A 23,947-nucleotide genomic window follows, 5' to 3' on the forward strand; every position below is an offset into this window, starting at 1 on the left:
CCCCCCCCCCCCCCAACACACACAACCTTCTCCCCCTTCCCTAATTTGCTTGCATGCTTCTATTCTGCTCTTTCCTTCTTCTTTTTTTTGTCACTTTGTGTTCATATCCTAATATCTGAAAGCGATTTACCTGCTTCAGTTTTTCTCATTATTTCTTAAATGGTAGGATTATAACTCATATTTTCTTGCAAGGTCATTTTATTTTTTTGTTATCCTTGGATTAGGATAACTTTGAACCCTTGATTTATATTGCCATACAATTTGTTCTTTTCTTTTTGTCACCTCATAATATCTTATCTACAGTAATTCAACCAATTTTTTGGTCTAAAAGTAGACCAAAAAAAAATAAAAAAATGATCTGAACAGTTTGTACAATGTGACAGAACTGTGGTGCACATTGGACATATTTCTGGCACACAAACAGTTTTCTGGTTCAAGTTAGACAGCTCTCTGACATTTCTAATTGGAGAATAGGTCAGATTTATTAGGTGCCCTGCATCAGAATAATAAATATGTCTAAGATGAGTAGAGAGACAGTGTTAAAGAAGGACAGCGCACGTATAGCCAAAATTGATCAATTCCACCCTACGTATCTTCCCTCTTATCAATAAGATAATTCCTTTCACAGAGAAGAAATTGCCTCTAAATTGCTGCCATACTAAAGTCATTGAGCTTTACACCTACTGTGAAATATAAGAATATTAAAAAACCACACATACTATCAATATGCTAAGAAGAATAAGCAGAATTTAGTTAAAGGAAATATATGGATAGTGTTCTCTTTAATTGTTATAAATTGGGAATCAACTGTTGGGTGAGATTTATCATTTCTCTTTTTTATTGTGTCCTTTTGTTTTAGTCTTTCCTTTGTCTTCTTCTCGTTTCCCTCTTTCTTGGCAGGGCTTAGGGTCTGGAACCAACTGTAATGAATGTATATTGATGTACGATTTACAAATTTCAATAATGATTAAACACTGAAAAAATAGAAACCAGAGTAATTCTGTAATTCAAAGCAAATGACCAGAGTTCAGGTGCTTTTTAGCAGGTCAAGTAATGCTGAAGTGCAACATCACTTTTGAGTTAAATAGTTAAATCTAACCAGATAAAGGATACCTAGGAGAACATGACAATTACACTAAGCTTTGTGCTCTCTTTGTAAATGGACATGGAGCATCTTCAATTTCTTGTTCACATCACTATGGCTGAGATAAAATATATCTGTTATTTCCCTCAAAACCTTGTGATTCCTTTTTCTCGTTTTTATGTATTTTGAGTGTGCAATTTCCCAAAGTATTTTACAAGATTGAAACTCCTCAATGTGCTTTAGAGTCTTTTTTGAGTCCTCACACTTTTGAGTCCTCACACTTTTGCTTTAGCTGTTTGCTGTTTGGGCATGCTGGAATATGTAGTTTTGCTACAGCTGGAGGGCTGCAGTTTGAGACCACTATATAGTGGTCTCTAAACTGTATCCCTCCAAATCTTGCAAAACTACAACTCCTAGCATGCTCAAACAGCTCTTTGCTGTCTGGGCATGCTGGAATTTGTAGTTTTGCAACATCTGGAGGGTCACAGTTTGGAAATCACTGTGCAGTGGTCTATAAACTGAAGCCCTCCAGATGTTGCAAAACTGCAAATCCCAGCATGCTCAAACAGCAAACAGCTGTCTCACCATGCTGGGAGTTGTAGTTGCGTAACCTCCAGCTGTTGCATAACTACATCTCCCAGCATGCCCTTCGGCGATTAGTACATGCTGGGAGTTGTAGTTTTGCAACAGCTGGAGGCACACTGGTTGGAAAATTCTGAGTTAGGTAACAGAACCTAACTGAAGGTTTTCCAACCAGTGTGCCACCAGCTGTTGCAAAAGTACAACTCCCAGCATGCACGGTATGTCAGTACATGCTGGGAGTTGTAGTTTTGCAACAGCTGGAGGCACACTGGTTGGAAAATACTGTTAGGTAACAGAACCTAACTGAAGGTTTTCCAACCAGTGTGCCTCCAGCTGTTGCAAAACTACAACTCCCAGCATGCACTGTCAGTGCATGCTGGGAGTTGTGGTTTTGAAACAGCTGGAGGTTTGTCCCCCCATGTGAACGTACAGGGTACATTCACACGGGCAGGTTTACAGTAAGTTTCCTGCTTATAGTTTGGTCTGCGGCAAATTTTTTTCGCCGCAGCTCAAACTCCTAGCGGTAAACTCACCGTAACACATGAGTGCGAATGTACCCTAAAAACACTACACTCACACAAAAACACTACATACACCCCCTTACACTGTCCCCCCCAATAAAAATGAAAAACGTATTGTACGGCAGTGTTTCCAAAATGGAGCCTCCAGCTGTTGCAAAACAACAACTCCCAGCATACTGGACAGCCACTGACTGTCCAGGCATGCTAGGAGTTAAGCAACAGCTGGAGGCACCCTGTTTGGGAATCACTGGCGTAGAATACCCCTATGTCCACCCCTATACAATTCCTAATTTAGTCCTCAAATGCGCATGGCGCTCTCTCACTTCAGAGCCCTGTCGTATTTCAAGGAAACAGTTTAGGGCCACATCTGCGGTATTTCTGTAATCGGGAGAAATTGTGCTACAAATTTTGGGTTTTTTTTTTTCCTTTAACCCCTTATGAAAAGGAAAAGTTGGGGGTTACACCAGCCTTTTAGTGTAAAAAAAAAAATGTTTACACTAACATGCTGGTGTTGCCCCATACTTTTTATTTTCACAAGCAGTAAAAGGAAAAAAAGCCCCCCAAAATTAGTAACACAATTTCTCCTGAGTACGGAAATGCCCCATATGTGGGCGTAAAATGCTCTGCGAATGCACAACAAGGCTCAGGAGTGAGAGTGCACCATGTACATTTGAGGCCTAAATTGGTGATTTGCATAGGGGTGGCCGATTTTACAGTGGTTCTGACATAAACGCAAAAACATAAAGACCCACATGTGACCCCATTTTGGAAACTACACCTCCCACGGAACTTAACAAGGGGTATAGTGAGCCTGAACACCCCACAGGTGTTTGACGAATTTTCATTAAATTTAGATGGGAAAATGAGAAAAAAAATGTTTTCACTAAAATACTGGTGTTACCTTAAATTTTTCATTTTCACAAGGGAAAATAGGAAAAAAGCCCCCCAAAATTTGTAACTCCATTTCCTTTGAGTAAGAACATACCCCATATGTGGATGTAAAGTGCTCGGCGGGCGCACTACAATGCTCAGAAGAGAACGAGCGCCATTGGGATTTTGAAGAGAAAATGTGTCCGGAATTGAAGGCCACATGAGTTTACAAAGCCCCCATAGTGCCAGAACAATGGATCCCCCCCCACATGTGACCCCATTTTGGAAACTACACCCCTCGTTTAATGTAATAAGGGGTACAGTGAGCATTTACGCCCCACATGTGTCTGACAGATTTTTGGAACAGTGGTCCGTGAAAATGAAAAAATTTATTTTTCATTTGCACAGTCCACTGTTCCAAAGATCTGTCAAACGCCAGTGGGATGTAAATACTCACTGCACCCCTTATTAAATTCTGTGAGGGGTGTAGTTTCCAAAATGGGGTCACATGTGAGGGGGTCCACTGTTCTGGCACCACAGGGGGCTTTGTAAACGCACATGGCCCCTGACTACCATTCCAAACTAATTCTCTTTCCAAAAGCTCAATGGCGCTCCTCCTCTTCTGAGCATTGTATTTCACCCACAGAGCATTTTACGTCCTAACATGGGGTATTTCCATACTCAGAAGAGATGGGGTTAAACATTTTGGGGGGCATTCTCTCCCATAACCCCTTGTAAAAAAAATGCTAAATTTGGGGGGGGAAACTGCATTTTAGTGATTTTTTTTTCATTTACACATCCGATTTTAACAAAAAGTCGTCAAACACCTGCGTGGTGTTAAGGCTCACTGCACCCCTTGTTATGTGCCTTGAGGGGTGTAGTTTCTAAAATGGTATGCCATGTGGGGTTTTCTTCTGTTCTGGCACCATAGGGGCTTCCTAAATGTGACATGCCCCCCAAAAACCATTTCTGCAAAATTCACTCTCCAAAATCCCATTGTTGCTCTTTCCCTTCTGAGTCCTCTACTGCGCCCGCCGAACGCTTGACATACACACATGAGGTATTTCCTTACTCGAGAGAAATTGGGTTACACATTTTTGGAGGCTTTTTCTCCTATTACCACTTGTAAAAATTCAAAAACTGGGTCTACAAGAACATGCAAGTATAAGAAATGAAGATTTTGAATTTTCTCCTTCACTTTGTTGCTATTCCTGTGAAACACCTAAAGGGTTAACAAACTTACTGAATGTCATTTTGGATACTTTGAGGGGTGCAGTTATTATAATTTGGTCATTTGTGGGGTATTTCTAATAGGAAGGTCCTTCAAATCCACTTCAAACCTGAACTGGTCCCTGAAAAATTCAGATTTTGAAAATTTTGTGAAAAATTGGAAAATTGCTGCTGAACTTTGAAGCCCTCTGATGTCTTCCAAAAGTAAAAACATGTCAACTTAATGATGCAAATATAAAGTAGACATATTGTATTTGTGAATCAATATATAATTTATTTGGAATGTCTATTTTCCTTACAAGCAGAGAGCTTCAAAGTTAGAAAAATGCTAAATTTTCAAATTTTTCATCAAATTTTGGAATTTGTATCGACAAAAATTTACCACTACCATTAAGTAGAATATGTCACGAAAAAACAATCTCGGAATCAAAGTTATAAGTAAAAGAATCCCAGAGTTATTAATGCTTGAAGTGACAGTGGTCAGATTTGCAAAAAATGCTCCCGTCCTTAGGGTTATAATGGGCTCCGTCCCCAAGGGGTTAAACAGATGTTGAATTTGAATAAATGTATTGATTGGAATGGACGAAAATACAGATCAGGTGTTTACATATTACTTTGCAAAATATGCTCAGGGCGTTACCGGATGATGGGCAGTAGATCGCCCATCATCCGGTAAGCTGATCAGGACATCGCAATTTTGTCGCGATAGTCCCGATCAGGTCCGCTGAGCTGCTGGGATTCTTTTACTTTCGTTTTAGATGCCGCAATCAACTTTGATTGTGGCGTCTGAAGGGTTAATGCCAGGCATCGGCCCGATCGGCCATGCCCGGCAATAGCCGTGGGTCTTGGCTGCCCATAGCAACTGGGAGCCACCGGATTTAACCCGTTCTCTGCTGGTGAGAATGGTTTAAACCCTGTAAAAGGTACGCCCTGAGTCCTTAAGGACCGGGGACACAGGGCGTCTGCATACGCCCTGTGTCCCCAAGAGGTTAAAATGCTCTGTATCATACCTTTATTCTTGCTCACATAGTGCAATTTCCCAGCAGGAGAAAGTGGGCATTTCCCAGCAGGCATGACATCACTGAAGCCTGCTGGGACCACTTCTGCCCTCACATGGTTGCAGAGCTGTAATGAATAGAAGACCTAAAGGAGACCGGGAGAAGACCAAACTCACTGTATTAATTGTGTCAGGGAACAGAACAGAGCCACCTAGTGGCTGTTTTTTATATTACATTTTAAACATATTTCTGTTGATAATTTTAAAAGCCAGTGAATGGGAAAGTGTCTGCTAATTACAAAAGGAAAACAATATTAAAAGTTTTATTGGGTGACAGGTGATCTTTAACTTAAAAATACCCTAGTTTGTGAAATGTTTCTGAAAATGTGGAAAATTCAGGAGAATGGATAGTTTATATATGTAAACCCCCTGAACATTCCTTTTTTTTTTTTATTTATACTTAAAAGCAGGTCAATCACTGAATAGGACCACCTGCTGGACTACTAAATTCAGAATGAGTAGCCTAGAATAGCAACAATACAACAGCATAATATCAATGAACATCTCACTCTCTTTATCTGTTGTTGCAGGACAATGTACCACTTATGCTTGCTCTGCAAGCAGGGTTCACTTTTTCCAAGCTCCTTTGTAAACATGCCTCACTTTCCCTCTGACATTAGTACACACTGTGCGAACTACTGAGCCACTCTACACAGGTCCTCCCAGAATCACAATTGTCTCCTTATCATTTTAACAATGAGGCCTTTATGGTATTTGTGAGATTGCTAACAGTCCTTAGTAAAGTCTTATAAATTTGCCAAAGAGCACTTAAAGGGTTACTATCATTAAATAAAATGCTAGCTGAGTACACGACGTTGCCCGTTTTTTTCTACCTAATCCTTGTGGAAGAGGAAGAGCAACATAGGAGGAAGTACGTGTCCTCATATCCTGTCCTTATATCCCGACCTCATATCCCGTCCTCATATCCCGTCCTCATATCCTGACCTCATATCCCGACCTCATATCCCACCCTCATATCCCGGCGTCATATTCCGTCCTCATATCCTGTCCTTTAATCCCAAACCTCACATCCTGTCCTGATATCTCGTCTTCATATCCGGACCTCATATCCCATCCTCATATCCCGTCCTCATATCCCATCCTCATATCCCGACCTCATACCCTGACCTCATATCCTTACCTCTTATCCTAACCTCATATACTGTCCTCAGGTGAAGCTGAGTTGGAATGAAGAGATTGTAGGCCAAAAATAGAAGAAGACATGGTTTTGTGGAAGTGGGCATGACTTGCAAGCCGGACCAATGCACAAAAGGTTAGAAAATGAAAGGGGTGTGGCTTAAATGGTGGGTGTGTCTTTGTGAGTTGGGGTTTGGCATGCGGGAGGAATGTGGTTGGACTCACACACTCACCAGGAGATGTAGAGCAGAGCTTGGAGTAAGGTACTGGAAGTCCTATATACTTGCATGGAACTTAAGACAAAAAAAACATCCTTCATGTAAGGGGGTTAATTTAACTGTCATGTATTTTTATTTAACATAAAAGTAACATGTGACCAAGTTTCAACAAAATATCTCCAGCCATTTGGAAGTTATGCTGGAACATACATTTCCCCTAGACTTGTATGGAACTTTAAATAAAAACCCAGACTCGCCAATGGGGAGGGTAAGGGTGAAAATTCCTCTCCTATGTTTGTTGTTGACGTATAAGTAACGTGTACCATGTTCATGTTAAAGGGGTACTCCGTCCCTAGACATCTTATCCCCTATCCAAAGGAGATGAGATGTCTAGGGGCGGAGTACCCCTTTAATATCTTTAGCCATTTGTAAGTGATGCTGGAACATACACACATACACACACATACACATACACATTGAATTTTATATATATATATATATATATATATATATATATATATATATATTTGACATGTTTCAGTCGTGGAGTGTGTGAGATCACCACCAATCTCTAAATATAGTCTAGTAAATCGGGCAGCAGTAATAGGCTTCAGTGTATTGCTTGGTGCTCGGTCCATCTGATTGCAGGTTTTATACATAAACCAAATAGCTTATCTTTATAGTTACTATTGAGCTGTGATCTATAATAAAGTTGAGCTTTATTTTTGGGAAGTGTTGGGAAGAGTTATGAATACAGATTGAAGAAGCTTATTGTTTTCTTTTTGTTCTACTTGTTTACTTTAGATAAACCTTGCTGCAATTGCTTTTAAAATGACTGCGTAGGAAGCATCCAACTCTACATATGGCAAAACTTTATTTTGTGCCTTGCTTAATCTATTTTACATATACATTTTATATTTTTAAAAAGCCCATGCTTCTGTATAAGCTGCTGTCCTTTTGGAGAATCGTCTACTGTAAATAAATATCTCCTTTGTTATGATAAACCTGTTTGATGTCTAAATATTTAATGGGGTACTCCGGTGAAAAACTTTTTTTTTTTTTTAATCAATTGGTGCCAGAAAGTTAAACAGATTTGTAAATTACTTCTATTAAAAAATCTTAATCCTTCCTGTACTTATTAGCTGCTGAATACTACAGCGGGAATTCTTTTCTCTTTGAAACACAGAGCTGTCTGCTGACATCATGAGCACAGTGCTCTCTGCTGACATCTCTGATCATTTTAGGAACTGTCCAGAACAGCATGTTTGCTATGGGGATTTTCTTTTACTCTGGACAGTTCCTAAAATGGACAGAAATGTCAGCAGAGAGCACTGTGCTCATGATGTCAGCAGACAGCTCTGTGTTTCAAACAGAAAATAATTTCCCCTGTAGTATTCAAAGAAGTAATTTACAAATCTGTTTAACTTTCTGGCAGCAGTTGATTAAAAAAAAAAAAAAAAAGTTTTTCACCGGAGTACCCCTTTAAATGTGGCATTTATTTGTATTTTAAAGTGTTACTGTCATATGTAAAAACTTTTGACATGTCCTCAAGACATGTAAAGACTTTAGATTGCACTGGGTCTCTGTCATGAGCTCTGCTCTGTTTATGAGTAAAAGATGGGTAAATGTGATACAGTCTCATTTACTCCATAGACTAATGTAGTTAAAGAGTTGGATTTAATTGACAGCCGTGTAGTGAAGCATGCGTTGCAGTGCCCTTCACCCAGCTGTTACCCCTTATTACAATCGTAGCAGAACTGAGAACCAGCACAATCTTAAATATTGACAAGTCAGAATGACATTTCCAAATTTTTATCAAATAACAAAAACACTTTAAATTATATAAATAGGGATACTGTGAGGTAATATCTCCTCCTGCCTTTAAATGATTACTGTATTTTCAGCAAACTTAGCGTAAATTAGTAGTACAAGCAAACTTAAGAAAGTATGTAAAATACAAAATCAAAGAATTTTTTTTCCCCCTCTTCTTTTTTATGCTTCTTCCCCTGTCCCAAATCAGGTTACATGTTGCCTATACAAGTCTATGGAGGGAGGGACAATGAGGGAGTTGGGAGGGAGAGTGAGTTTGAACAGTAGAGGAAGACAAAAAGACACGAGAAATAGCAAAACAATTACACAAGGGGTAACTATAAGGGCTTGATTTATAACCAAGACTGTTTACTACTCTTCTATATTGTCCTCCATATGACTGCTTCTTAACCTCTTGGGGACGCAGGGTGTATGCATAGGCCCTGCATCACCGATCCTTAAGGACTCAAGGCGTACCTGTCCAGTTTAACAGGTTCAAACCATTCTCACTGATGGAGAATGGGTTAAAACCAGTGGGTCCAAGTTGTTACAAGCAGCCAGGGCGCACGCCTAATGCGGGGCATGGCCGATTGGGCCATGGATGCCCTGGTCCAGTTTAACAGGTATAAACCGTTCTCATCGATGGAGAACGGGTTAAACCCGGTAGATCCAGGTTGCTACGGGCAGCCAGGGCCCATGTCTAATGCCGGGAATGGCTGATCGGGCTGATGCCGGCATTAACCCATTAGATGCCGCAATCAAAGTTGATTACGGCATCTAAAGCGAAAGTAAAAGATTTCCGGCAGCTCAGCGGAGCTGATCGGGACTATCACGACAAAATCACAATGTCCTGATCAGCTTACCAGATGACGGGAAGGTTCTCACCTGCCTCTTTGTCGTCCGATCGGTGATCAACTGTTCCATGCTTGCACAGCAGGCTAGAGCAGCAGAGCGCAGGTTGCACTGATCAATGCTAAGCAATGGCATAGCATTGAACAGTGTCTGCAATCAGACGATTGAATGAAAAAAGTGTAAAAAAAAAGTGTAAAAAAATTTTAATAAAAGTTCATTAACCCCTTCCCTATTAAAAGTTTAAATCACTCCCCTTTTCCCATTTTTTTAAATACAATAATGTAATAAAGAATAAGAATAATCATATGTGGTACTGCCGCGTGTCCGTGTCCAAAAAAACAAGCCCTTATATGGATCTGTAGGTGCAAAATTTAAAGCGTTATAATTTAAAGGGAAGTAGGAAAAAACAAAAGTGCAAAAACAAAAATTTGCTGAGTCCCCAATGGGTTAAAGTGTGATTTAAAGATATAGAGATATTGTGTGTGCAGTGTATGGACACCATCATAGAGGCTAGGCTCCATTGCCTCTTAGCTGACTGAGAAGGAAAAATTACAAATGGAGGCTATAAAGCAGAAATAAAACAAGTTATGTAATGGCCAGAAATAGTTCCATTCCTTCAGCTTATCCTGAAAAGTGACCTGAAACAACTATCACTCTTTAAGCCTTTTTTGGTATTTTAAAATTACCAGAGGTACTCAAATGACACTTTCATGTAAAGCAAAATATTGTATATAACATAATTGATCTGATTTAGAAAGTCCCTGTAAGAGCCCATTATAACATTATTCAATAAATGTGATCCAAAAAAAGAAGGTCCAATAGTTTACCTAAAAAAAGATACAAAAAGGCTAACAAGGGAAGGCAAAGTACAAATATAAGGAAAGAGGAAGGATTTAGGAAGGTCGGATAGGGGAAATTGAAGTGCAAAAAAGGAAAATAACTTGTTTTCTGGTGCCAGCAATTGTAGTCAACTTAAAGGGGTACTCTGCCCCTGGACATCTCATCCCCTATCCAAAGGATAGAGGATAAGATGTCTGATCGCAGGTGTCCCGCTGCTTGGGACCCCCGCAATCTCGTCTGCGGCACCCCAGATGTCTGGTGCACGGAGCAAACTTTGCTCCACGCCGGATGACTGGCGATGCGGGGCTGAGGCTCGTGACATCATGGCCATGCACCCTCAATGCAAGTCAATGGGATGGGGCGTGATTGGCGTCACGCCCCTCCCGTAGACTTGCATTTAGGGGACATAGCCGTGAATTCAAAAGCAGGGCGCAGCCATGACGTCACAAACCTCTGACGCTCTAAACTAACACCGGGTGCAGCAGAGAGATCACAGGGATCTCCAACGGACGACATCTTATCCCCTATCCTTTGGATGTCTAGGGGCGGAGTACCCCTTTAACTATAAGTCATTACTTAATCGCACTATTTTAAAATGTGAAGCCTCTTTTTCACACGTGTCCCCTGTGAAAGCCATGTCGATGTACTGCAGAGTATACTACAGCTGTGTGTATACCTAGTTTCAGAAATTCCATTATAGATAGTCCATGTGAATGCAATGGCTTGTAATTGTAGCACAGAATGATGTCAACATGTCATTGACACCTCGGAATAGCTAAAATCTATGAACATGCAAAGTACTTAACTCATCAATCTATCTGCCTCCTTCTGACAACGGCAGCTTTTCTAACTTATTGTGTCTGCCCTTTAAAACAGAAAAAAAAATCAATAATTCAGATGGATTACATAATGCAGAATTAATTCAAAATGTATGCACTGTATCATGTAAAAATGATACAGCCATCTGACTAAATATTTTATTAGAGTAATCTGCATGATCTATCCTTTTGCATCATTATCACTGGCTCTACATTAAAATATACTGTTATACAGGACAAATAATTATTAATTAAATGTTATTTAATTCTTGTGCCCAGTTGTGCCAAAAATCAATAAACCTTCCAAAGCAATTATTAGCGGACAGACCGGTCATCTCCCATGTTCTACAACAGTCGCTTATTGTATTGTAAACTTTTATTTGTACGGTAGCTGAAGTCACCAACAATATTTCCAGTGATAAGTCTGACACAAAACTGCACAACTAATAGGATATATATATATATATATATATATATATATATATATATATATCCATCAGGGAAACAATTTGTTTTGCATATTTTTTTTTCTTTTATTATTTATTCATTTGTTAATTTATTTATTTTTGTAAAACTCATTAAACAAACAGCTTGACTGGTTTATTTGTTAGAAAAGGGGGATACAAACTGAGACTGACTATTACTAAAGACTATGAACAGTTTTAATCTTTTACTTGACGGTGACCGTACTTGACGGTGACTCTTTCTACTTGACTGTGAATTTTACTATTGCCACTTGACTTGCAAGCAACTTTCTTTTCTTTTCGTAATAAAGCTACGATGTATAAACTTTATATTCGAAAAGTTTACATGCAGTCTTGGAGTCATGGACTGGAAGCAGTCAGTGAAGTAGATAGCTTACCTTTTAATAAGCCATGTACCCTTTTGAAAAATGAGAAAACAAATATCCGTAGAACATAGTACAATTTATTAGTTGAAGAACACTCTAGTTATATCAGAGCGAATAAATGTTATGTCACATAAACCAATATAGATTTGATAAATCTAGAGTTTTTCTCAACTGGACCAGAAGTTTAATCTTCCTTTAACAAACTTTGTAGATGTTAGAGATATGTTATGAGTTACATTTATTAATATGTCTCTAATAGATTTAATATGCCTACAACAAACCATCTCTGTTTATGTGCCACATTTCTAACTAATGTAGGACTGGAGGATAATAACCTGCATGTTATAGTATCATTTAGCACAATTTCTATTTAGACACGTAACCCACCCTGTTCAATACCATTCCCATACCCCCTTTGTGAGAAATGCAAGGTATGCCTCCTTCTTAGTGCATTGGTCGAATGGTGCCCTAGCATAAGGTGCCATGCAAATATGCAGAGGAGAAGGGACTCCTGTCATTTTGACATGAGTCTTGGCTCCACTACAGTAAGAAATGGTATTATATGCTTTGCTGCATACTGTCTGGTCCAAAGAGATCTGTTTAGTACAATCCCTGGGCCAAAAAAGAGAAAAGAGGAAAGGCGCTCCCTGTGTAATAAAGCCAGCACGAGGGTAGAGAGGAGAATTAATGCAATATCCGTGCTCACCCTGCTAAGTTGTGTGAGGACATACACAACTATGCTGAATACATGTGATTTTTAAGGATCACAATCCTGTAGTCTGCAGCCTTCCTGGAGGATGTGTGGAATAAAACAAGACTTCATGGAGAAACCAGGATTTTCGGCGCTGACCAAAGAGAAGGTATCGGAGCCCAGGTAAAGGAAGGAGGTTTATTAGCAACGCGTTTCACGGCGCATGCGCGGCTTCATCAGGCTATCAGCCTGATGAAGCCGCGCAAGCGCCGTGAAACGCGTTGCTAATAAACCTCCTTTCTTTACCTGGGCTCCGATACCTTCTCTTTGGTCAGCGCCGAAAATCCTGGTTTCTCCCTGAAGTCTTGTTTTATTCCACAAATCCCTGGGCCAGGCACTCTGCACCTGGCCCAGTGGATGTAGGGCCAAATCTAAATTGGATATTGAATTCAATTTTTTTTTAATGACAGTTTCCCAGAACAATTTCCCAAAAAACATCAAAGTTCCAAAATAGGAGAAAATCATAATTTAAGAAGACTGAACTGCTCTATCATCTAACTTTCTTGCAGCAAAGCACAAGATGTTCTTTGAATTTTTCACAGATTCCTCATCCGTTTCTTGAGAATCTCAGGTTCTTTTTGGTGATCTTATTAACATTCGAAGGAGAGGCAATGACGTTTGAACAAAGATAACAGCTCTGGAATGGGTCCCAAAACCACAGCACCTAGGGTTGAGCCGGTCTTTCTCGTCTAGATGTCTTGTCTTCTAAAACCAAACATTATTTATAGCAATAAAAATAGCTTTGGGTTTTTGGATCAGATGAACCATTACTAGAGAAACTAAAATCATTTCTAAGCCAACTTGATATCTTTCCATACATCAATACATATTCTACCCTCTCAGAAATTCAATTGATGATAGATAAACAAGGGTAACATTTCATTTCCTGGAAAGAAAGAGGTAATGTGCCTCCTTGAAGAGACTGCCAAGATGGTATGTTGAGATTTATTGGCCATGTAATGCTCCATTGAAAAAAAAAATGTATATACATGTCGATAAGAAGGGGTGAGATGGAACTGCCAATATCTAATAGCCAAATGTCAAGATAAGGAGAGACAGGTAGAAGCTAAATAGTCGTTTGGTTAAATAATATTGAGTCTGCGGCGGTGCTAGGACGTATGAAGAAACAGGTTCAGTAAGAATTCTTAAATAAAGAATATAGAAAACTCCTGCACTCACCGTTCAGCTAGTGACTTGACACTCACATGGAAAACGCTTTGCACATATAAAACACACTTAGCAATGTCAGAAAATTTAAAGGTGTCAAAATACATTAAACATTTTTTTTTGTGAAAGCAGCGACGCCTCCAGGGCTGTGCAATACTATCCTGCGACATAGTTGTCATTGAGGGACCTTTACCCTCCATTGAGCCAGCATTGGACATGGCCACACAAGTTCAGGAAAGATAAGCAGGGGTCTCCATCCTGCGGACCTCCAGATGTTGCAAAACTACAACTCCCAGCAACGGCTGTCCGGGCATGCTGGGAATTGTAGTTTTGCAACATCTGGAGTTCCGCAGGTTGAAGACCACTGCACTAAAGTTAAAAAAAAAATAAACTACTCAAGTTGAAAATAAAATCCATTTCACATGGTGACTATAAACCCCACAAAAGAAAATAACTCATGTCGCTTGCTGATATACTGCAGGAGGGACTCCGAAATGGCTGCTCTACAGGGTAAAATACACCGTCCTCTGTGGGGGTAAGTTCTGTGTAAAAGGCGCTGTGAACGGCTGATTTCAACATTTGAGCCAAAATTACTAACAAATTGCACCAAATGATAAATTTGGTGCATGTCCACGAAAACCAAAGTGAAAAAAAAAGGCTAAAAAGAAACTGTCAACAGGCAAAATTGATAAATACCCCCCCCTCCGTGTACAGATTTTGTGCATAGTTATGCATAAGGCTTAAAGGGGTACTCCAGAGAAACTAAATGTTTTCAAAAGAGGTGGCAGCAGAGAGGACTGTGGTCAACTAGTATGAAATTCACAACTTCATGTGGAGAATACCGCAGCTGATAAGTACTGAAAGGATTAAGATTTTTAAAAATAAGTAATTTACAAATCTGTTTAACTATCTGGCACCATTTAATTTTAAAACATTTCTTTACTTTCAGAGAACCCCTTTAAAGGGAATCTGTTGGCTCTAGATCATGCCAAAGTGGCTGTGTGAGCTGAAGAATTCCTTTTCCCTCCCTGCCTTCATTATTGATGTACCAGGCTCAATGCTGGAAGAAGAGCCACAAACATCAATCAGGGAAGGTAGGGGTGGGGGAGGGTGGAGGTGTACATCCTGCATCTCAACATGGCCTCCTTGTCAGTTGAGTCCTGAGTTTAAAGGGGTACTCCGCACCCCTAGACATCTTATCCCCTATCCAATGGATAGGGGATAAGATGTCAGATCGCCGGGGTCCCGCTGCTGGGGGCCCCCGGGATCTCGGCTGCTGCACCCACCTGGATGGCTGTCAACCTCACACCGGCAATGCTGGAGGCTTCGGATCCCGACCACAATGGCGGATGAGCGTGACGTCACGACTCCGCCCCGTGTGATGTCACGCCCCGCCCCCTCAATGCAAGACTATGGGAGGTTCGTCACGCCCCCTCCCATAGATTGCATTGAAGGGCGGGGCGCGATGTCACACGGGGCGGAGTCATGACGTCACGCTCGTCCGCCATTGTGGTCGGGATCCGAAGCCTCCAGAGTTCCCGGTGTGAGGTGGCAGCTGTACAGATGGGTGCAGCAGCCGAAATCCCGGGCCCCCAGCAGCGGGACCCCAGCGATCTGACATCTTATCCCCTATCCTTTGGATAGGGGATAAGATGTCTAGGGGTGCGGAGTACCCCTTTAATCTCTAGCTGCCAGATTTCTTTTATGGTTTTCTCTATAGCTGCAGTTAGTCAGAGTTAATCTCAGAGGCAAACGTTTGCTAGAAACTAGATTACAAACAAATGTGAGCACTTTATTTATTTGCATAGACCATGTTTTTTTACATATAAACTATTTGATTTTGAACAGTGCATTAAATTAATCACTGTAAAGTTCCACCTCTATCCCAATTGACATTCCAACTAAACCAAGATATAGTTTTACTGTATAAGGAAAGGGCCGGTTCTGCCTATAGGCCCCCGCTCACCTGAAGCACCCACCTAGCCAGCACCCCCTGTGTCACTCCAGTAGTAAGGTAATTACATGAGGAGGAGATTTGTTACAAAGTGTCACCCTAGTAGTAAGGAGATTGTCACGATGCCGGCTGGCAGGAGGTGGATCCTCTGTGCCAGAGAGGGATTGGCGAGGACCGCGCTAGTGGACCGGTTCTAAGCCACTACAGGTTTTCACCAGAGCCCGCCGCAAAGCGGGATGGTCTTGCTGCGGCGGTAGTGACCAGGTCGTATCCACTAGCAACGGCTCACCTCTCTGACTGCTGAAGATACTGAAGATAGGCGAGGTACAAGGGAGTAGGCAGAAGCAAGGTCGGACGTAGCAGAAGGTCGAGGCAGGCAGCAAGGATCGTAGTCAGGGGCAACGGCAGGAGATCAGGAACACGGGCTAGGAACAGACTAGGGAACGCTTTCACTAGGCACTAAGGCAACAAGATCCGGCAAGGGAGTGCAAGGGAAGTGAGGTAATATAGGGAAGTGCACAGGTGAAAACCCTAATTGGAACCACTGCGCCAATCAGCGGCGCAGTGGCCCTTTAAATCGCAGAGACCCGGCGCGCGCGCGCCCTAGGGAGCGGGGCCGCGCGCGCCGGGACAGAACAGACGGGGAGCGAGTCAGGTAGGGGAGCCGGGGTGCGCATCGCGAGCGGGCGCTACCCGCATCGCGAATCGCATCCCGGCTGGCAGCGGGATCGCAGCGCCCCGGGTCAGAGGACGTGACCGGAGCGCTGCAGCGGAGGGAGTGAAGCGAGCGCTCCGGGGAGGAGCGGGGACCCGGAGCGCTCGGCGTAACAGTACCCCCCCCCTTGGGTCTCCCCCTCTTCTTGGGGCCAAAGAACCTGAGGAAAAAAAAGTCAATTTTTCCGTGATGAGGTCCGATGCACATTAGGAGGGGTTCTGTGCGGAAACGCATGAGACAGTCCAATCTTTCATTGTTAATACAATAGATGTAGAGGGGTCTGGCGAGACTGGTCACAGGGACGTAGAACCTGTTGATAAGAGAGGCCAAAAAAAATTTTCCTGCAGATCCGGAATCCAAGGAGACCATAGTAGAGAAGGAGAAGGTAGAGGCAGATATCCGCACAGGCACAGTAAGGCGTGGAGAAGCAGAGTTGAGATCAAGAACTGTGTCACCTTTGTGCGGAGTCAGCGTACGTCTTTCCAGGCGGGGAGGACGGATAGGACAATCCTTCAGGAAGTGTTCGGTACCGGCATAGTACAGGCAAAGATTCTCCATGCGGCGTCGTGTCCTCTCTTGAGGTGTCAAGCGAGACCGGTCAACTTGCATAGCCTCCGCGGCGGGAAGCACAGGAACGGATTGCAGAGGACCAGAGGAGAGAGGAGCCGGGGAGAAAAAACGCCTCGTGCGAACAAAGTCCATATCCAGGCGGAGCTCCAGACGCCATCCGGAAGAACGCATGTCAATGCGAGTGGCAAGATGAATGAGTTCATGCAGGTTAGCAGGAGTCTCTCGTGCGGCCAGAACATCTTTAATGTTGCTGGATAGGCCTTTTTTAAAGGTCGCGCAGAGAATCTCACTATTCCAGGACAACTCGGAAGCAAGAGCACGGAACTGAATGGCGTACTCGCCAACGGAAGAAACACCCTGGGCCAGGTTCAGCAGGGCAGTCTTGGCAGAAGAAGCTCGGGCAGGCTCCTCGAAGACACCACGGACCTCAGCGAAGAAGGACTGGACTGTGGCTGTGGCAGAATCATTGCGGTCCCCATCAAACTTGTCCGGCAGGGACAAGCAGGGGTTAAGAACGACCGGTTGCTGCGGAGGAGTTGCAGGAGCCGGCGGAGGAGATGGTTGTTGCAGCTGTAGCTGTGACTGAAGTTGCTGTATCTGCGGCAGCAGCTGCTGTGACTGAAGTTGCTGTATCTGCGGCAGCAGCTGCTGTAACTGTGACTGAAGACGCTGTGTCTCGGAGATCAAGTATGCCAGCTGTTGATCTCGTTGGGCGATCTTTACGCCAAATTTGTCCGGCAGGGACAAGCAGGGGTTAGGAAGGACCGGTTGCTGCGGGGGAGTTGCAGGAGCCGGCGGAGGAGATGGTAGTTGCAGCTGTAGCTGTTGCTGTATCTGCGGCTGCAGCTGCTGTATCTGTGACTGAATACGCAGTGCCTCGGAGGTCAAGTATGCCAGCTGTTGATCTCGTTGGGCAATCCGTTGGGCTTGCTGGGCAATCTGTTGGGCTTGCTGGGCAATCACCGTGGTGAGGTCGGCGACAACTGGCAGAGGAACTTCAGCGGAATCCATGGCCGGATCTACTGTCACGATGCCGGCTGGCAGGAGGTGGATCCTCTGTGCCAGAGAGGGATTGGCGAGGACCGCGCTAGTGGACCGGTTCTAAGCCACTACAGGTTTTCACCAGAGCCCGCCGCAAAGCGGGATGGTCTTGCTGCGGCGGTAGTGACCAGGTCGTATCCACTAGCAACGGCTCACCTCTCTGACTGCTGAAGATACTGAAGATAGGCGAGGTACAAGGGAGTAGGCAGAAGCAAGGTCGGACGTAGCAGAAGGTCGAGGCAGGCAGCAAGGATCGTAGTCAGGGGCAACGGCAGGAGATCAGGAACACGGGCTAGGAACAGACTAGGGAACGCTTTCACTAGGCACTAAGGCAACAAGATCCGGCAAGGGAGTGCAAGGGAAGTGAGGTAATATAGGGAAGTGCACAGGTGAAAACCCTAATTGGAACCACTGCGCCAATCAGCGGCGCAGTGGCCCTTTAAATCGCAGAGACCCGGCGCGCGCGCGCCCTAGGGAGCGGGGCCGCGCGCGCCGGGACAGAACAGACGGGGAGCGAGTCAGGTAGGGGAGCCGGGGTGCGCATCGCGAGCGGGCGCTACCCGCATCGCGAATCGCATCCCGGCTGGCAGCGGGATCGCAGCGCCCCGGGTCAGAGGACGTGACCGGAGCGCTGCAGCGGAGGGAGTGAAGCGAGCGCTCCGGGGAGGAGCGGGGACCCGGAGCGCTCGGCGTAACAGAGATTACATGAGGAGGAGGTTTGTTACAGTGTTTCATCCCAGTAGTAAGAAGATTACATGAGGAGGAGGTTTTTTACAGTGTGTCACCCCAGTAGTAAGAAGATTACATGAGGAGTTTTGTTACAGTGTGTCACAGCAGTAGTAAGGATATTACTAAAGGAGTGGGTTTATTGCAGTGTGTCCCCCTAGTAAGGTGATTACATGATGAGGAGGTTGGATACAAAGGGTGGAATCAATGGGTGGGGTCAAGTGGTGGAAAAATTAGCTTTCGCCTAGGGTGGCAAAAATCCTTGCACCAACCCTGTATAAGGAGATAAGGTAAATGTGACTTAGGGACTATGACCTATTTGGGTAAACTAGTCATCTCATTTCTAACAGAAATGTCATCATCCATTTATAAAAGCCTGACTAAAACAGTGTTCTCCCAGCTTTTTCTATACTAAATATTGCCCATTGCTGTCTCCATACATATCTAATAGCATACATATCAGTGACATATCACTGCACATTTCATTGCTATCTATATATGTAGCGGATAAACATACATATCAGTGACACATCATTGCACATCCCATTACTGTCTATTAGACATGTGCACAAGAAAAATTTTTGTTTTGTTTTGTTTTGTTTTTTTAATTTTGGGTAAAATTTTCGGTTCCGTAAATTTTTCGGGTTTGATTTTCGGATACATTAGGTATTCGGGGTTCGGGCTTGATCTTTTTCGGATACCTTCGGTATTCGGGTATATTCGGGTAAGTCTTTTTTAAGCATTTCGTAGGCATGTGCAAATTTTCAAAATTTCGTAGGCATGTACAAATCGTTTTGTTCGGATTTCGTATTCATTTGGATGTAAATATTTCGTACATTTGGATCAATCCGAATGTACGAAATATGAACAATTCGGACAAAAACCAATTACGTCCAAAACGAATTGCACATGTCTACTGTCTATATACATATCTGATAACATACATATCAGTGACACATCACTGCACATCCTAATACTGTCTCTATACATATCTGATAACATACATATCAGCGACACATCTCTGCATTTTCCATTGCTATTTCTATACATGATATATATATATATATATATATATCAGTGACACATTACTGTACATCCCTTTTGCTGTCTCTATACATATCTGATAATGTGAAGACCAGTTACCTATCACTCAGTTAACATTTACTCTACATCTGACCCAGTGAATGTAGTTAGAGCATGGTGATGCTAACTGCCTCATTGTTTCCCTTGGGGGGGGGGAAGTTTTATCTGAACTGTGAGGCATACCGGGTATTCTTCGCTGCTTGTTGTACAGGAGAAGGGACTACTGCCTTTTACAAGAGTCTCTGCTACTGTATGTACTTTCATTGGCCCCGCATAATATTGCTGATGGGTGCCATGGGATCCATCAAAAACAAATTCCAAAAGTTTCAGATTTGGATGAACCTCATTTTTTGGAAGGGGAAATTCATAGGGAAAACTATTTGTTCTGAATTTATCTACTAAATTTATAAACTAATTAAGCTCTGTTTAAGGTATTGATTTGGGCACTTTATATATTGTTCAGTTTTTATGTACTTCAGAACTCTATATCCTGTATGACATTATCTTTCTGTATACTGCATGAAGTACTTATGTGGACCCTGAATGATTATTGCTATTTACTTAAAGGGGTTATCCGGCCAAATAACAGCACCCACATTCTATGCAGGGCTATGTCTCCCATCTTGGAAAGCTCTTTGTTTCTGAGACTGGGGATGTGACATAATGCCACACCCCCTTGTGACGCCACTACCCCTCCATTCATGTCTTTGGGAGGGGGTGTGACGGCTATCCCGACCCCTCCCATAGACATGAATGGCGGGGGGGGGGGGGGGGTGCCTTGATGTCACAAGGGGGCATAGTGTGGCGTCACGATGGGGCATGGCGTGACATCACGTCCCCAGTCCCAGAAACAAAGAGCTTTCCAAGACTGGAGACGCATCCCCTCATAGAATGTAGATGCTGCACAGAGATCGCGGGGATCCCCTATCCTTTGGATAGGGGATAAGATGTCTTTGGCCGGATAACCCCTTTAATCACTACATGAATGCTTATTTGGACCATGTATGGAAGTAATGTTTTCTGCATTGTAGTTAAAAAGTGTCAAATATTTTTAAGTTTGCATTGTATGGCATTAGTGTTTGAACATTGTACTATGGTATTATGTGGTGTTACTGTATGACAATACAGTCTCTTTTTTCTTACAAAGTAGACACCAATGGTAAATATTATACATTATCTAAGGTCTGTAACACCCTTGGCACTTGCACAGTTTAAATAAAGGAAAGTAAGGAAAGTTATGTTATAAAGAATCACATACATAGTGCCTAAGTACATCTCTTAATTTTTGCGAAATGTTTTTTCAAAATTAGGCTACACTGCATTGGAATGTGTAAAATGCTCTTTTTCCCCCCTTTTATTACATATTTTCCTCATTTCCATGTGTTCTTGTATATGTAACCATCTACCAATGGCATACAAGATTTCTTAGATAATAGCTTCTATTTTTGCAGAACACAGTGAAGTTGATTTTTATAGTCTAGAAATCCTTGGACAATGCATTCATTACATACAGTCTAGTCTGTGCATTTCTAATAATGTCCCTGTAGCTTGTAGCTGTTATCTTTTAACCATTTATTTAGAATGGTGCGGGCTCATATATCTCCATAAAAGATTTCTGATATATACCTTGTTGAATTATTGATGCATATGTAAAAAAAAAAATTCTGTTCTTTACATTTGAGGATAATACAAGACCAAAGAAGTTTACAAGTAGCACAATTAGGTTCAAATATACTTGGCGGAGCTGTATTAGAAATTAGGGAACAGCTACTGACTGGACAATAACAGAACATAAGTAGACAATGAATTACAGATAATCACAAATTATGGTTGCATCAGTGTGGGAGGCACTTTGTGTATATGCACTAGCGGCACCTATATAGATTGGTGGGGGACTAGATTTGTTTTCGGCAGTGACTATTGCCCATCAATAATAATTATAGTACAACCTCAACAGCATTTTTTTTTTTATTTTGTTAAAAGTCTTTTCAATTCGGCTCATTGGTATACCTTGACTGCGGTTTGTTCCATGGAAATGTGACCTGTTGTCATGATCAGTTGAACCACATGGTAAGATCTTAATTGTGTTTACGGGTCTAAGGATTTGTAAGAAAACACATAGCTGCTGCCAAGATGATGCTTATGCTAACAGTATCGTGTGCCATAGAATATACAGTATATGTCAGCAGGGACTCCTCTCAAAGGCCAGACAGTGAATAACCGCTCATTTACACTTGCCTGGATGGTATTAGTGCCTCTTGACACTTGGCATTTTAGAGTCCCGGTACCACCATAACACAACACAATGATCTTAGGTAAGGTAGGGCTAACAATATACACAACCAGACAGCATCTGTAGTACATTGCACTGCTGGGACCTAATGGCTGCAGCTAAAATATTTAGCCCGAAAGGGAGACATAAGGTTAAATCTGTTAGCAGCAGACAATAGGTCCTAGTAGTGCAGCGTACTGCAGTCTTTGTCTGTAATCACCATTCTCAGTGGGGGCTATATGCACACATCAGTGGACAATAGCTGCATTTTTTATGCAATTTTTTGGAGCCATATGTGTTTTAAGATGTAAATAAGGGTGATTTTTATTGTTAGTTAAATTTTAGTAGAGGAATTTTGTCTGGTACCAGAATGTCACACTGCCATGTTCATGTTGGTGGTGACTATATATATGGTTATTTGTAACTTGCAGGTTGTATAGAGCCATAACACAGCAATGTGCATGAGGAATAACTTATTGAATGCACACATAGAAATGTCACCACAAAGAGCTTGAAAAGTAAATCTAAAAGGGGTACTCTGGTGGAAAATGTAGATATTTTTTAAATCATCTGGTGCCAGAAAGTTAAACAGATTTGTAAATTACTTCTATTTAAAAATCGTATTGTGGACTTTATGCTGTTACTTGCCATTGCTGCCATCCACTATTTTCAGGATTTTACAGTAGTGGGCCTAAGGTTCACCAGTTAGCACATCTGTCTGTTTACACAGATTATATCTCATACTTATGGTATCCTTCATTTGCTTATCAGCTGATGTATGCTCCATAGGAAGTTGTATTTCTTTCTGGAATTATTTTCAGTCTGACCACAGTGCTCTCTGCTGAGACCTCTGTCCATGTCAGGAACTGTCCAGAATACAAGCAAATCCCCATAGCAAACCTCTCCAGGTCTGGACAATTCCTAATACGCACAGAGGTGTCAGCAGAGAGCACTGTGGTCAGACAGAAAATAACTCCAGAAAGAAATACAACTTTCTCATATACAGCAGCTGATACGTACTGGAAGGATTAAGATTTTTAAATAGAAGTGATCTACAAATCTGTTTAACTTTGTGGCACCAGTTGATTTAAAAAAAAAATGTTTTCCACAGGAGTACTCCTTTACAGATTTAAATAAAGAGTTCTTCAGAGAAGGGTCTAAGAAGATAATTTTTAGACAGTCATCCTTGAGGAGGATATCATGTAGTTTTGTTGTACAGATGTGGCTTAACTTAGTTTATATATGAACTCAACATATTCTGAAATGTATAGTCTGTGAGTAACTGATTTTCACAACAACATGATTTGGTGAGACTGTCAGGAAATGTATATGCAGTGGTTGTCTATGTGTGGACACCTAGTGATTTATATGTAAATGAAACCTTTTGTGTGTTCTGAAAGCATGTTGTAATATTGTATTGAATTTGTCTCATAGGAAATAGGAGTCCTTACACGATTTAGAGATAAGGTAAGTGTAGAGACATCTGTAGTTTTCATTAGCACATCTAGTTGAGGATGGTGCTAGAGGTATATACTATTGTTTATTTTTAAAGGGGTTCTCCGCTGCCCTGCCTTCCGGAGCTCCGCTCGCAATATCCGTAAGTTTATTACTCCGAACGCTGTGTGCGGGCTTCCGTGTTCGAGGCCGCCTCCTCGAGACGTCACGCTCGCCCCCTCAACTAAAGTCTATGGGAAGGGGGTGCAACATCACGTCCCAAGGGGGCGGGCGTGACGTCACGAGGGGGCGGCCTCAAACACAGAAGCCCGCACACAGCATTCGGAGTAATAAACTTTGGGACGC

General features: G+C 42.3%; 1 protein-coding gene across 2 annotated transcripts in view; it reads left to right on the forward strand.

Annotated features, from left to right (window-relative positions):
* SNTG1 (syntrophin gamma 1) overlaps positions 1–23,947 on the forward strand; it is a 647,197-nt gene that overhangs the window by 94,256 nt on the left and 528,994 nt on the right. The window contains exon 1 of one of the 2 annotated variants that reach the window (XM_056521891.1): positions 6,561–6,617. The exons of the other annotated variant lie outside the window; for it this stretch is intronic. The gene's annotated coding sequence lies outside the window, so the exon portion shown is untranslated. Of the gene's footprint in view, positions 1–6,560; positions 6,618–23,947 lie in introns of those variants that run through there. 2 annotated transcript variants of the gene reach the window in all.

Source organism: Hyla sarda, chromosome 5, assembly GCF_029499605.1.
Source record: "Hyla sarda isolate aHylSar1 chromosome 5, aHylSar1.hap1, whole genome shotgun sequence".
Classification (NCBI taxonomy): Eukaryota; Metazoa; Chordata; class Amphibia; order Anura; family Hylidae; genus Hyla; species Hyla sarda.